Source organism: Ursus arctos, unplaced genomic scaffold (assembly GCF_023065955.2).
Source record: "Ursus arctos isolate Adak ecotype North America unplaced genomic scaffold, UrsArc2.0 scaffold_9, whole genome shotgun sequence".
NCBI classification, from domain to species: Eukaryota; Metazoa; Chordata; class Mammalia; order Carnivora; family Ursidae; genus Ursus; species Ursus arctos.
In genome coordinates, this window is record NW_026623111.1 from 44,790,408 (window position 1) to 44,806,967 (window position 16,560).

At 37.0% G+C, this 16,560-nt stretch overlaps 1 long non-coding RNA gene across 1 annotated transcript in view; it reads left to right on the top strand.

Moving 5' to 3' along the window:
* Positions 1 to 4,800: 4,800 nt before the first annotated feature.
* LOC130543206 (uncharacterized) overlaps positions 4,801 to 16,560 on the top strand; it is a 64,784-nt gene continuing 53,024 nt past the window's right edge. Inside the window, exon 1 of the long non-coding RNA XR_008958369.1 lies at positions 4,801 to 4,900. This is a non-coding gene — a long non-coding RNA (uncharacterized LOC130543206). The remainder of the gene's footprint in view (positions 4,901 to 16,560) is intronic.

Sequence of the window (16,560 nt, forward strand, 5' to 3'; positions counted from 1 at the left end):
ACTATATTTTTCAGCTAGTCTTTATCAATAATAGCAATAATAACAAATTAGCTTTCACTTTAAATACCTTACTCCTTTTCCTATATCTCACCTTGTTCAGAACCAGGCAAGAAAGACAGATGCCCTTCATTAGGCCCCTTCAAAGGCTAACCCTGCTCTCATCCCACAATGAGCTTGCTTCATATGTGTATCATTCGTATTTAGCAAAACCATTGGTTAAATATATACACTTCCTGCCTCAGGTGTGTGTCACACAGAAAACTTTTATCTGGACTAAAGAAGCAACACTAAGGGTGTGGAACTGAGTTTTCTTTGGAGAACATTAATCATCTCATGTTGATATCATATCATTAATAAAGCTATTACTCATATTCTGTGTACCAAGGATACAAGTAAAATGGCAAAAGAATTTCAATAAATAAAAGCAAATGTTAAGTAATTAAGAGTGCATCAGGATCATAATGCTTGAACATATCAGAACAATGGGTGTTTTGCTGCATGAGAGAAATCTTGGGTAGCATTTATAGGCTACATATAGGCTTTCATGAATTCATGGAAGCAAAAATTAATCTTCAGTCTTCTCTAAAATAAGAAGTCCTTTAAAGAATAAGTGTTCCCTCCATTGTTTTGTCCTTTTATATTTTTCAGGGTAAACTATTAGAATCATTGATACTGTGAAAAATTATACAGTCTATAAATTTACAAATTAGTAGAATGACATGAAGATGAAATAGTTTGTTACTTTCTTTCTCAGTACAAAACTTTATTTGATATGTATGACAGCCAAAAGAGACTTTTATCTAAGAAATAATTTCTGAAATCTTTAACAGTTGAAAACAATGCTGTTAATAGCAACTGAATGATCTGTGCTGTCCAGGTATCACATAAACACAAACTATTCATGTAATGATATACTTGATAACTATTATTTTTAACCTTTATTGAACATATACTGTGTGCTAGGCACTTTGCTGAGAACTTCTATTAGAGCTTTTTAGTTTGAAAAGTCACTGTCTTTACTCTTCTCACATTTTGTTCAGGATTCTCAAACTGCATTTTTCTGTAGCCTTGTATGTATGAGCTTATATGTCTTTTTCTCACCATACTGTACTGTCCTCATGTATTGGTATGATTTTTAAGTCACTGTCGTATCATGTAGCTTGACGCATAGTAAACAATCAACCAGTACATTATGTACTTTGACCAACCTATTGATTTCAAACATTCTTAATTAGAAATGAGAGGGAAGAAATTAGATGATCTATGTCATTTTCTACAAAAGAAGATCTAAGAATCTACTTGGGAAGATGTCTAGGTATGAGAGCAATGTAGACAGCCAGCCAGATATGAATTAATGACCCTATAATTATTGCAGTTACCTCTTCCACTACATTTTTGCTCTCCCTCAAACTATGAGGTAGATTTATTGTGAAATCTGGTTGTGTGGGAGCTACTACAACTTGACAAGTAGATACATTATGTGGACCAGAGTATCACCTAATATAAGGCGAATCAATAAAGTTCAAATAAAGTCATCGACAATGCTGATCCATCTAACAATTATATGGCATTGCACTACACTTTCCTGACAGGCTTATGCGTTTACACCCCATTAAAGCATGGGAAATAACTCTAAAAGTACTTCCAAATAAACTACAAAACAGACCATGCCAGATATATTGGATGCTTTTTTACAGACATCAGTTTAATAGTCCATTTTCTACTCTGAAGTGTGAGAATATGATAACATTTTATGGATGACCCCTCAAATCTGTAAAAATATTGTCGTAGGTTTTTGAATGTCCTATATTTCCTGTGGTATAACTCTTGTCTTCTTTTGGTTCTTAATTTCCCTGTCTTAAAAATCTAGAGAGAACCCCTTCAAACTTTGTATACCAAACAGCATCGAGTAAAAATGCAGCTTCCAATTTTGTGCTTTGGTCTTCTTTGGGAACAGAAAGGAGAAGGTGTTTTTGCTTGGCCAAGAATGTATCCTGACCCATTCCAAAAAGAGTAAATAAAAAAATGACTTCACATGTATAAAAAAAGAAGCATTTACTATTCAAATATAATCTGGTTAATGTGGTTTTTTAAAACAATTTTTTGATGATTCTAGTATTTTACAAATATCTCTGAGTTACACTAAAATAAAGAGTAAGCCAAACACTTTGGTTATACCTTGCCAACAAGATACTTGGGGAAGCATCCAGCCTTTCCTTTGAAGCCCTTCATCCAATCCCTGGTGGGTTGTCAGATGTCTCAAAGCAATAGGTGACACCACACTGTAGCTCAAATGTGCTGTGACACCAAACCCTAAGCTTATCTAATTCTCTGTTGGTGTTATTATTTTTAGATGCACTGCCTATCTCTTCCAGTAACACAAATCACACTCCTACAGGTGCCAGGTTTTGAGGATCTGCAAACTGACAAACGAGACCTGTCATAACAATTCCTTAAATAAAGAAGCTACCTCCTATTTCCCTACCCCAATGTACCAGCATATCATAGTCCTGGGGTCGCAGCTGGCTGCTGCTGCGTGTCTGACTTGGTTGGCTCAGAGGTATGGAGGAACTGCTTGCTATGTTGCCTCACGCCAGGTCTGAAAAGAAAAAACAAAATCACCTGGTTTTTATCAAAGAGACTTTGAATATTGTTCCTCCTGAGAAGGCTGCTAGCTGCTGTCCTTTCATCCTTACCCTTTATCCTGAAACACATTCTAAAGCCTTTAAAATGCATTGATGATTTGATGAGCTGCTCAGTCCCAGTACTTTCTGTAGCAGGCATCCCAGCTTGAAACCAAGGTTTATTCACCTTAAGATTTATGTGAGGGAACAAGGTGCCTCCTGAGAGAGAACTCGTACTAAGGATATTGTGATACAGAGTTTTGTTTCAAGGATGGTGGGTCAGCATCAGAGAAAAGGGGTCGTAGCTCTGCCTTAGTTAATCCCCTCAACCCAGCTGCCAGAGACGTATACCTCAGTCCTTAGGCAAGTCTGTGAGAAATGAAAGATGAGTTTCAAAAAAGAAAATGTCTTGTTTTTTTCAGTATTAACTACTCAAGAAATTGAGTACATATCTGTTGGGTATGTCATTGCCAGCAGCTTCTAAACATTGGGAAGAGAAAACATTGATTTCTGCAATAACACAAGGCAAACATTGGTGCCCTTAATATTGGGCACTGGTAGCTCTGCTATGAAAATCAGTGGAAACGACCCTTTGGCAGAAGACTTGGTATCAGTGCTTTGGCTACTACCATAGGCAGCAAGAGTGTATTCTTCGGTAGAGTTCAATAAGGACTCGTCACCTTTGGTAGGTTCCATCAGGGTTAATGTCGCCATTGGTGAACATCAACACATAGATCCTGTTTTTGTCATTGAGAGTAACAAGAGACCTGGAATTAGAGGGGTATGGGCTAAAAGGATTGTCCCATAAAACACATTTGCAACTCAGGCGTGGAGATTTAGAACACCTACCTGGCAGGAAACTGAAGATATCTCACAATTTGTAATATGTAGGGGAGAAATAGTGTGAGTGGTTTTAATTATTGGGATGCTATTCTCACTCTTCTGCCAGAAAGGCTGGGGTATGTGTACAATATTAATGTGGTTATTCAAAATACTTTAAGGCAAGAGTTAAGTTGGATATAGAGCTGTTGACTCAGCAGGAGTATGACCTGGGCTTAGAATACAGAATTGGGATGTGTCCTCAAATAGAAAAAATAAAATGTGACATTCTCAGAGACACTTAATGCTCATTCCTTAAATAAGAATAGATGTACTGAGTGGCTGCTATGGGCCAAGAATGAGGACCGCAGAGAATAAAACAAAGCCCCCACTCCAGAAAGTTTGTACTCTATTGGAAGAGACAGGCAACAAAGAGATAAATAATTTAATATGAAAACCAAAAATCATATATTGAAAAGTATTATGAAGAATAACAAGTTACCAGAAAGTGACAAGTAATGCTATTTTATTTTTTTAAAGATTTTATTTCTTTATTTTTGAGAGAGCGAGCGAGCATGCACACGAGTTGGGGAGAGGGACAGAAGGGCAGAGGGGGAAGCAGATAAAGGATAAAGAGTAAGCCAAACACTCTCTGCTGAGCAGGGAGCCTAATGCAGGACTCAATCTCAGGACCATGGGATCATGACCTGAGCCAAAGGCAGATGCTTAACTGATTGAGTCACCCAGGCACTCAGGTAATGCTATTTTAGATATGGTGGACAGGGAAGGCCTCTTTGAGCAGGTGATTATGATAAAAATCAGTGTGTGAGATTTAATAGTTTTTGTTCTTCATAAAGACTATGATTTTGCTGTAACTACTTTATATGTCTCTAATTCCCAAAGACATTTGCATACTTTGAAAATGGAGTGCCGTTTCACAGTGGAACACATAAAACTATTGATTCATTTTCCTCTCGAATGCATGTAGCTTTTCCTCTCAGGTCTGTAGATGGGTAAGGTTTTATTCTACTTACACACAGGTCTGCATTTTTCCTAACTATGCTTAGACATTCTGTCTCCTGTCCCATTTTATAATCTTATTTATTTAGAACTATCTATCCATGTCTATGTAGATATATATATTTCTATTCATATACCTGCAGTCTATATAGATAAGTATGGAAATAAAAGCATGCTATTCTAGGTTCAGATAAAGACACAGACATGGACATACATAGAGATCAACAGCTATAGTTTTCTATTAAGGTCTCTGGACTCAAATGTAGTCTGACATCATGAAATTATGTCTTATGGTTGGAGAAGTCCCAACGTTGTGATTTTACCTCTACAGGGTTTAACGAAGACTAACTTTGAGGAGGTGGGCTGATCACGCTGTTGTTTCAGAAGTCCAGAGCAAATGCAGCTGGTGTTTGTTCTGAAGCCAGAGTCAAGGAAGAGTAAGTCTACCTTAGTGAGAATATTCCCTTTTAATTGGGTGTCTATAGACATAGATTTTAAAATTTCTCGAAGACAGCATAATCCTTTATTTTAATATTTATCTTCATTGTGATAGAACCAGAATATGGTTTTTAACTTAAGTATTCATACTTTAAACAAACAAAAGTTAAGTGGACAGGGCTTAGAGCTATTTGTATACAGCTTAGAAAACAAATGGGTGACATTGTCCCAGTTCTCTAGAGGCTTAATACCCATTTGTTGATATAAGATATACAGAATAGAAAAAAATATGAAAATAGGAGAAATAAATGGAAATGCAGGAACCATGGTGATAAGACAGAACAAGCTAGAATAAGTGCTAAGGGAGTATTACTGGTATAGACTGTGTCTGCAGTGATCACAAGGTATAGTTAAGAAAGCTTTGGCAAATAAGTGAAAACTAGAGCTAAAATCTCAAGAGTTTATTTTGAGAGATGGAAAGCCATTGATGGGTGTTGATTGGAGGAAGTGGGACAAGAATGTTTTAGAAAGTAATAACCATGCCGTGAAATGGAGAGTAGTTTAGAAGGGGGAGAGATGATCAGATAACATTAGCTTTTAAACATTATCTTGACATTGAAATTAGTTAATTTGGTAGGAAGTTCTATGTACAGGCTTTACCAGGCAGAAATTGGTGTTTATAATAATGTACTCATTTTCTACAAACACTGATATTACTGCAATTCTTTTTGATTATTTTATTTCCTAAGAGGATTGTTAGTGCATTGGATTAAATACATAAACTAATTCCTTTCAAAAATGAGGAGAGTGCTTTGAAAATTAGATATATGGTGCCGATGGGGAATAAAAGCAAATGTACAGACGAAGTCCATGGGGAAGGAAAATAGTCAGATAATAGAGTGAAGACAAGGTTGGCAATCTTAGCAAAAATGAAACAACAGATGGGGTATAATTTTTGTGAGTCCTCACGCAGATGGTTCACCAGATGGATTCTGCCGGGTTCATATAGCTTACGTGTATTTTTCAGCTGCTTATCATGATAGGCAAGGCCACTTCTGTGCAGGCAAAATCTTTGCTTGGTTTGGATTATTGAAATATAACACGGGAATAAATTGGTAGTTGGCAACATAATATAAAGTGTTTTTATTAACTGCCATTTCTAATTAGACAGCTACATGCAGATAATGTTATTTTGAAGACGTTGGAATTCAGAAAGAATTCATAGGTCATGGCTTACAAAATGCTATTCCGGGACTTTATGTAGGTTAGAAGATCTGGGGTGTTTAATTCAAACTTCGGCTATCATTTCAGACTATTCTCTTTTGGAACTTTATTTTTAAAAATAATTTCCTCTGAAATAATAGAAATAAAATATAGGATTTAATAAGGTTATAACTGAAGAATGATTTAAGTAAATCAAGAAAATATCTCTTTGTAAATTAAATCCAATCTGTAATTGGCACTCAGTATAAAATCTTGCCCCTTCGTTGATATTTGTACAAGTAGATGTCTACTAAAAAGACTAGTAAATATCTTAGTAAATGATGAAAGTCATTATTTTTAGCAAACTGCTATGGAGTGTGTGTGTGTGTGTGTGTGTGTGTGTGTGTGTGTGTGAATTTTAAAATAAAGATTCACTATAATTCAGAACCATTTTCATTGACTAATGGGACTTCTTAGAAGGAACCTCCCTTAAATAAAATGGAGAGTCAACAGTAAACTCTTTAAACACTTAAGCTTTCAATTAATTGCTCTTCATTAAGATGTATTTCTTTAGATTTTGGTACAAACGAAGGCTCTATTTTATTTGGGGCTTGCTCTTTCCACTGTTACAAGATGAGATCTTAATTCAACGTGATTTCAAATTCTAGCAGGAGGGATTTTTCCTCTCATAGCTATTGTAAGGCATCGATTTGTAACATGAAAGGAATCTGATCTGTCTGGAGACACTACATAAGGCTGGAAACCAGGAACTCCAGGATGTTTCAGATAGAGTTCTCTTCAAAGACAGATGTGTCAATAGTAGAGCATTTTAAATAGAACATACACAGAGTTGTATTATTTTTCAAATATTGTTATGTTAATAGTTTCATTGGAATCATGCAGCAGTTGTTTGAGACTGACATGGCAAATATAATCATCTCCACTTCAACAAATGAGAAAACTGGAACTTGTGTGAAATGAATGACTAATGCAAACTTGTACACTTAGTCGATGGTAAAGCCTGGACTCTGGTTCACTGCTCTCCAGCAAATACTTACTAAGAGCCTACAGTGTGCCAGGTAGATGTAGTTTGTGCTACTCTGCTGAGTCCTGACATGAAGTATTCAAGGGCAAGAACCCTAGACATTGTGTCTATACATAAATGAGCCAAACCACATTGAAGATTTTATTTATTCTTTCAGTGATTAGTTTTTATGTTTAATAATAAGTACCACTTTTTTTCTTTTAGTTGGAATTTGAGGGTTCATAGGAAAGAGAGAAGGCACTTACTATCAAGGAGCTTAAAGTATGTATTACAGCATAATATAATCACAGTTATGTGCTGCTAAGTCAACTGGAGGGAGTTAAAGAAAGCATGAAGGCCAAAGTGACATTTCTGGTGATTTCTTGAAGAAGTTGAAATAGCAGTCAGAAGCAAGATAAGGTCCTTCTGGGAAGAAAGAGTAACACAAAGTCAATACCTATAAAGATACACAAAGATTTCAGTATTGCTCATGCAGAAAGTCTAAACTGTGGAGTGGCCGAAGATGAGAATGGACAGGGAGGTGGCCCACAGATCATGACCGTGTGACTGAGTCTGTGAGGAGATGAAGGTTTCCGTTCCTTAAACAATGTAAAGCTACTGGAAGTTTTGAATAGAGGTAAAGCTGGCAAAGTAGGGTTATTAAAAATTATCATCCTGGACTATTTAAGGGAAATTTCTACAAAAATATAATAAAAGGAAATAATAGCATCTGAACTAGGCTAAAACAAGTGGGAATGAAAAATAATAGAAATATTGAGGTGTTTGAATTGCAAGGACTTAAATGAGTGCAGGTAGAAGGGGAGAAAATGAAGGGTTGAGGGAAGATGAAAGAGTATAAGACGACTCTCAGATTTTGAACTTGAACCATTTAATGGATAATGATGACATTTATCATGATAAGAATTAAAGGAGAACCAGACTTGGTTGTTGATGATGAGTTGAGGGGAAGTAGAGATGGACTTCAATATAGATTCAATTTCATTTTTAACAGGCTAAGTTTGAATTTCCTAAGGGATAGCCAGATAGTTAAATTCAGTAGGCAGTTAGTTACAGTAATTTGGTGGTTTGGATACAGATTTAGTAGAAAGCCTCATGCATTCAGGTGTTGAAGCCTTCCTGAATGACATTCCCCGGGAAGAAGGGTACAAAGTAAGAATAAAGGCAAAGACAGGGAACGCCAAAATGTAAGGTACAGGAAAAGCATAGGAAGCCTCTACAATAATTATATTAACAACTATTCTTATGCTTCTTTGCAATAATTAGTTTTCTTCTCATCTGTCACAAGAAACAGAGACGGTGAATTCCATCTGTAATTTTATTGTTTTATATTTTATTTATCATCATATGTTTAGCACCTATAGTAATGTCTGGAACATAGTAGGAACTAAATAACATTTTATTGCATTGCATGAATGAATGACAGTCAAGCAACATTTAGGAAAGCATACAGAAGGAAGTGTCAAAGAGATTGGCAAATCTGGCAGGCAATAAAATAAAATGTGTTCTAAATCTTCATAACAAAAGTGTAACTTTAAAAAAAAAATCTGAACTCTTGAATTGACTCATTCTGGATAATATCTCTAATTTTTCTTCCTGGAATTAAAATGCCATGCTTTTGTAAGAACAAAGTAGAGAAATCTTATATGAATATGACTTTACCTAGGAAAATACAGTATTTGAAATTCATTCATCATTTAGGTAATCTTAATTTTCCATGTGGACACAGATAAATAATATCAAATTTAACCATGGCTCAAGCCCAGATTTTGTGGCTTGTTCAAAATCATGGCTCTGTAACAAATCCATTTATGTCACAAAAATTGATTCATTAGATAAATAGAAATCTCTGAAAACCAGCAGATCTGTAATTTTTGCTTTTATTTACATATAGATTCTGTTTCTTTATTTTCTTGTGCTGTAAATGAGCAATCACTATATAATCAATCTGTTTGACTTTGAAGTATTTCTGTTTCTGAGAAACACCATGTTGGTCATCTTAACCAAAGTTTTCATTACATTTATACAACCTAAATCATAAATCCATCTGCTAGTTCACCAAATTGTTTGGTGGTTTGAGTTCTCATTCTTGAATAAATGTACAAGTATTTTTATTAACTAAAAAGGTATCACTATGGGTATTATTACAAGGTTTTCTATTTTTTGGAAATACTGTGCTTTAATGGAAAAGTTGTGTGTGCGCGCAGTATGTGAAATACTAATTGTCTGGAATATCCGCCATACTTCCCATACTCCCTTGCCTTTGTTTACTTACACAGTTCTCATTCTAGACTGTAATCTCTTTCAAGAAAAAAAAAAGGGGGTGTACATTTTGTCCTGCATTTTTCTGTGATTTCTTACCCAATCCTATCTATATACTGCTTACTGTGAAAGAGATTTTTTTTATAAATATAATTCTTATTTCTTTTGAATTCCCTACTTGAAACTTCACTGGTTCTGTAAATAACTGAAGGATAAACCTAAACCCCTTAGTGTAACCTACAAGTTTCTCCATAATCTGGCTCTTGCCTAAACTCTGGATTTATCTCTTGCTTCCTCCCAGGCTGTTTGTTGCCTCAGTGCCTTTGATCATGTTGATCCATGGCTTGCAACGTTCTCAGATCAGCCCATGTTCCTCTTTCTCCTTTCCTGCTGCCTCCTGGCTGTCTGCTTAAAAAATTCAGTTCGTGTATATAAAGTGTATTCTGTCTCCATTCACCCAGGTGGAAATAACAATGTTGTCTACATTTTTGCTTTCATCATATCAGAGTCAAACCTCTGTCACTCCCGACCCTTCACATCTGGTTTTGCAGTACTATTATCTCTATCTTTATGTCTGTCTGTATATCTATCTCCACCTCTACCTTCACTTTTATCCTTACCTATCTATACAGCTATAATCAGAGCTATTTAAAGGTATCTATATCTATCTATCTCTATCTCTATCATCTATACGTAATCTATAATGACTATGTTAGGATGTCATTTAAAACCAAGGACCAGGTTTTACTATCTCAGAGTAACAATATGTTTGGCTTATAACAAATATTTAATAAACATTTCTAGTTGAATGAGTGAATTAATGAATGTGAATACTATTGTTTCTATGTAAGAACTAATAGAAGAAGCAGATAGATAGAAAGTACCAATTCAGTAGTATGTAGTGAATAAGAACATGGGTACTGGGATCAGGACATCTTGTCAGTTCTCCAGAATCTGACCACTTTTCATCATTTACCTCCGCAGCTGTGGCCCTGTCTGAGCTACCATCCTCTCTTGCCTCAGTTCTTGCAAAAACCTCCAAACTGGTTCTACCTGCTTCTATTCTTGACCCCTATGTATTTTAATACAATATTTTAATTTTAATTGCATTTTATATGGTAGCCAGAAAGAAAATTTAAAATGTAAATCAACTCATTTTATTCATTTGTCCTGACCTCCTGGACACTTCATCTGGAGTAGAAACCTGAAATCCTTCCTATGGTCCACAAGGCCCTTCATGGTCTGCCATCATATCTTCCAGCACTCTCTCTTTCTTGCTAACTTTGGCCCAGTCACGCTGGCATCCTTGTTACTTATGGATCTTGCTGGGCACATTTTGTACTCAGGGATATTAATCTAAGGATTTCTTTGTCATAGAATGTTCTTCCCTAAGATAGCTGCTTCACAAACCCTGTACCTCCTTCAAATCTTTGCTCAGACATTTAACTTTTTCAATGAATTCTATTGTGACCAACCTTTTAATACTGTGATCAACCTACTCATCCTTATCCACACGATCACCTTAGCGCGCTCCATGTAGCGATGGCCATGAAAATGCCCTGCTCAGATCCCCTGCAGACCAGCACTGACTGAGTAATGTTTCAGTCGCTACCCCTCTTGATCAACCTCAAATGATACCCCTGTTCTCCTGTCTCTCCATGTTTCTCACTGGATCCCAACTAATAAATGAACATCATTGGAGGTTTAATGGAGGTCCGTTCTAGCAAGGCATGGGGCTCCTTTAATGGCAGATTTTGCCTCGAGGACTCCCCATCAGACTTGCCAAACTTTTCCTAGAACTGTGTTATATTCAAGGCTTTTCCTCTTCAACTCTTCCTTCTTTCCCTTCTCCTTTACAAGAGTCACACCTACATTACATTTGAAGGCTCTTCTTGCCTTCTCTGGATTCTTCCTCTTTCTCCTTCTCAGAAGTTTTCCCAATAAATTTCTTGCATATCTATTCCTTACTTAGCATCTGCTTCTTGGAAGATTTAAAAAAATATGTTTGCTATACATTTTCTTTTCTCCATGGTGTTGATTTGCACCTGGATTTTGATTTTAATGGTGACTGAGTGTTGAGACAGAAACGTCAGTGTCATTGAAAGAAGATTTTTATTACTTGTAGTTCCTGAGAGGAGAGGGCATACTCTACTAGGCAGGGCCACAGAGGAAGCTCCAGGTTCAGTTAGGAGGCAGAAAGAAAAGTGAAAGGAAAGCATGGCTCAGAGCCTTCCTTGTATTTTCTATAGGAAATCAAGGTGGGACAGGGAAGCAGCTTACAGTTGGCTAGTTTGAATAATGTCAGCATGCTCTGGGCTGTAAGGGTGGTTTGTAATTGTCTGGCACGTGGCCCTGGGTGTTTATGGCAGGGGAAATACTGGTTTGGTGTATGAATTAGATAAAGAGGTGATTGGAGGTATGAACTCAGGATTGGTGGGAGGGTTTATAATATGATTTCATGTGCCCTTAGAAAGCTAGATTGCAGGGGATTTGTAAACAACTTGGGTTGTTAGTTTGGCCCTGTGATTAATATATTAATAGACAAACATAAAAATTAAAAAAAAACCCACACAGAATAAACATGTATTATCTTCTAACGCAAGGGTTGGCAAACTACAGCCCATGGGCCAAATCCAAATTATCACCTGTTTTGGAAATTAAGTTTTGTTGGAACACAGCCATGCTCATCTGTTTACATATTGTCTGTAGCTACTTTCCCATTACAATGGCAGAGTTCAATAGTTAAATCAGAGACCTCATTGCCAGCAAAGGCTGGAATCTTTACTGCCCGGCCTTTAGAAAAAGTTTGCCAACACCTGTTCTAACCTACTGCCTTATCTACTTATTTAATGTTTATTGTTTGTTTTCTGATTTTCCCCAATAGAGAGCTGCACAATACAAAGATAATTCATTGTTGTATTCATTAATATGTGCCAGGAAACAGCACTGGTGCTTAGCATATAATAGGGATAGAATCAATATTTATTGAATGAATAAATGAATTCAGACAAATTTGTATTCCTAAGCTAGATCTTTTATTGAGTAATTTTGTGATATGAACAAGTTCCCTAAAATTTCTAAGTCTCCGTTTGATCATATAATAATAGAGCCTACCACAAAGAGTTAGTTTGAGCACTGAGTGGTATAATCCATGAAAAATGATTAATGCACACTTGAATATAGTAAGGATTCAATGAATGTTAGATATTTCATAGATCATGTAATGCTTTTCATTTAACTGTCTAGTGTTAGAAAAATTCAGTTTCCTAAGTGTTAATCCATGTATGTACACTAAGGATTTTTTCTTTTAAAGATTTTATTTATTTATTTGTTAGAGAGAGAGATAGAGAGCACAAGGAGGGGGAGCGGCAGGCAGAGGGAGAAGCAGGCTCCCCGCTGAGCAAGGAGCCTAATGTGGACTCAATCCCAGGACCCTGGATCATGACCTGAGCCGAAGGCAGACGCTTAACTGACTGAGCCACCCAGGTGTCCCTGTACACTAATTTGTTTGAAAAAAAGAATTTTTAGATTCTGTCTAAATCCGGGTTAATATTTCCTAACTGCCTTATAGGGTATTGGAAGGACAGTTGATATTTTATTTATAACAGTATAGAAAACTGAATAATGAAAGATTTGATATGAATTTGGATGCTTTTCATTCTTCTAACTTCAAGTAAAAGCAATCACTAAATAAAATAATAGAACAATCTCTGCATTTTGCTCTTCATATATAAGGTGTTGTCGATATAAGAGCAATTGAATTTGACATATTTGTTGAAGCATTTAAGCCATTTATCAACTTTGCCATATTTGAATAATAAGAAAAACCCCTTCAGTTGTAAATGTTAGGGGATTTATATTTCAACGGAGTTTGAATCTCTATTTGGAGACATATCATAGATCGGTGTATGAAAAATCTTAGCTTGGGCAGCATTGGAAACCGTGCATTTCCCCCACAATAGCATAAGTCTCGATAAGCTGCAATCGTTATGTGGTATTTGTGTTCTGATTAGCACACCTGCTTTCTCCTGTTCATTTCCCACTCCTCATCACTGTATTCTCAACCACTCGCACTCCACCATTCTTCTGATACTGTATTTGTCAAGGTCACTCATGGTATTTGGATCCCATAGTGGATGATATTTCTCAAACTGTACCTTACTTCATTTTCCAGAAGCATGTAAAATAGATAACCACCCTTGTCTTTGTCTGTTTCTTTGCAATCACACCTTCTTTGTTTTAGTCTCATTTCTTTTGGCACTGGCCCTCGGTTTCCTTAAGTGCTCTCTTGCCTCGGTTCACCTCACAGGGTTCTGGTTTGCATCTTCTTTCTTATTCTAAAATCTCTACTTTTTATTTGATCCTGTGGCTGTAGTCATCATCAGTGTTCTGATGATTCCCAACATCTCTTGCTCCCTTTGAGACTTGTTTCCTGGGCTCCAAGCAGTTATTTAAATATTTATGTAGAAACAGATGAGCATTTCCACTTGATATTCAACATTTCTAAACTGAGATTATCTCCCCATCAAGGCTGTCTCACCTCCCATAATTTTATCTCAGTAAATGGATACCATTTACTTATGGTCTCCTAAGCAAGCAATTTGGAAGACATTGTAGGCAACTCTTTCTCACTCTATAAATATTTGGAATAAATCACAAAGTACTGTTGAGTCATTTTATGTGGATACTTCTTAAAGCTGTCTACTTTTCTCCCTCTCCATTACTACTATTCTAGCTCATACAATCATCATCTCTTTCCTGCATTATTAAAATTCTTCTTTGTTATTAAACATTCAGGCTTGGTCTCTTCCTCATTCAGAGATGTAGGATAATTTTAGACAGATAGTAGGTGAATATTCTAATCATTCGCTCTTGTAATTTCTCTTTTCTGTTTGTCTAACAAATCCTCTTATCTTACTACTTTATATAAATTAACTTAGGTTTTCATTTACATGTAGTTTAAATTTAACTTGGCTTTAGATTTAGATTATATTTCAACTTAGTTATAGACTTTGATTTAGATTAGATTTAAATTTAATAAAGATTTCCCTAATAGCTACTACTAAGAAGCTTGAAAATCCTTTCAAATATTTTTTTTTTTTTTTGCCATTGAGATGCCCACTTTTGTTCATATTCTTTCTTCAAATATTTAGTGCAGAGGTTCTCAGACTTCTCAGACCCTCAAAGCTTCTCAAGAACTTTTTACACTTCTAAGAAATTTGAGGACTCCAAAACACTTTTGCCTATGTGAGTTCTATATACCAGATATTCAAAATGAGAGAATATTTAAAATGTTTATTAATTCAGTTAACATTACAAAAATAAACAATTGCATCAAAAATAACTATTCAGAACAAAAATGTGAGAAAAGTGGCATTGATTTATATTTTTGCAAATCTCTTTGAAGTCGGGCTGAATAGAACATAGTGTGATATTGTGCTTTATAATAAGAAATATATATTTGGTCTTTGTCCCTTTTCCTGACAGAAAAGTTCCCCAAATCCTTGGAGTTTCTGAAGTGTTGAGAGTGATAAAGTGTCTTTTGTTATGTTAATGAGGTGGTTTTTGGACAGCCCCCAAGCCCGGGGTCTGTTTTCCAGTGGAGGCAACCATGTGATTAGGGGGTTGGAGCTTTCAGTCCCACCCTCTGCCCTGGAAAGGAGATGGAGTGAGGGGGTGGGGTGGGCAGCTGGAAAATGAGTTCAGTCACCAGTGGTCTGTGTTAATCAATCCTGCTTAAGTGAAGCCTCCATAAAAACCCAAAAAGATAAGTTTTGGAGAGCTTCCAGGTTGTAAACATGTGGAGGCACTGGTGTTATCAAAAACTGACCTCTGTGCTTTGGAGCCAAAATATAAGGCAAAGACAGAGTTGGGGATAAAGAGGAAGGACAGGTCTACTGCTTTGCCAGGCAAAGGAGGCTGCGGCAGGCTAAGGCCGTCAAAGACCGCGAGCCCACCCAGAGGAAAAAGGGGCTGGGGGCTTTTACAGGGAAATATAGGATCTAGCTTGTTTCAACAGGAATGCTGTTTGTGCTGCCCGTCTTCTTACTCTTCTACAGGGTGGTACCAGGTTCCTGAAGCAAGAGGCCAAGAAAGGGAAGAGGGGATGTTTGCAGAAGAGAGGAAAAAGGTTACTTAGTTTGAGACTCGCTGAAGCATTAATGTAGCCACTTTGATTTTTGTTCAACTTTATGTTTTAAGTGGTTTCACTGGGAAAGTGGTGCACTTGGAGGGAACGTGAAAGCTTTGCACCCTTTCCCCATACCCTGCCCTATGCAGCTCCCCCATATTGCTGTGCCTGAGTTACATCCTTTTATAATTAACCGGTGGTCTAGTAAGTAAAATGTTTCTCCGAGTCGCTCTAGCAAATTAATTGAACCTGAGAAGGAGGTCCTGGGAACCTCTCATTTATAGCCAGGGGGTCAGAAGCACAGGTAACAACCTGGACTTGCAACTGGTTGTCTGAGGTCCAAGGAAGGGTTTGTTAGAACCAGCAGTCTACAGCCAGCGGGTCAGAACCCCGGGTGAAAACCTGTGCTTGTCACAGGTGTCTGAAGTGTGTGCGGGAGGCAGGGGCGGTCTTGTAGGACTGACCCCTTAACCTGTGGTATCTGAAACTGTCTTTGGGGTACATAGTGTCAGAAATGAGTTGAATCCTTGGACACTCTGCTGGTGTTCAAGAAGTGCTTGGTTGTATGTGTGGGGAGCCCCTCCCGACACTGGGCTCCCCACACCGCACATGCATTCACATGGCAATTTGGTCTCAGAACACCAAATTACAGCTAGATTCTTCTATTTACTCTGCATGCATATGCTGTTTTAGTTGACGTATATGAACAAAATCTGGCCTCATACAGATTTATACTTATAAAACAAATGCAAGGTATTTTATTTTACTTTTTTAAAAGATTTTATTTATTTATTTGACAGAGAGAGAGACAGCCAGCCAGAGAGGGAACACAAGCAGGGGGAGTGGGAGAGGAAGGAGCAGGCTCCCAGCGGAGGAGCCTGATGTGGGGCTCGATCCCAGCACCCCGGGATCACGCCCTGAGCCAAAGGCAGATGCTTAATGACTGAGCCACCCAGGCGCCCCAGTGGAGGGTATTTTAATTTCCTTTCAGATAATTGTGAAGGGAGACTTTATATTACACC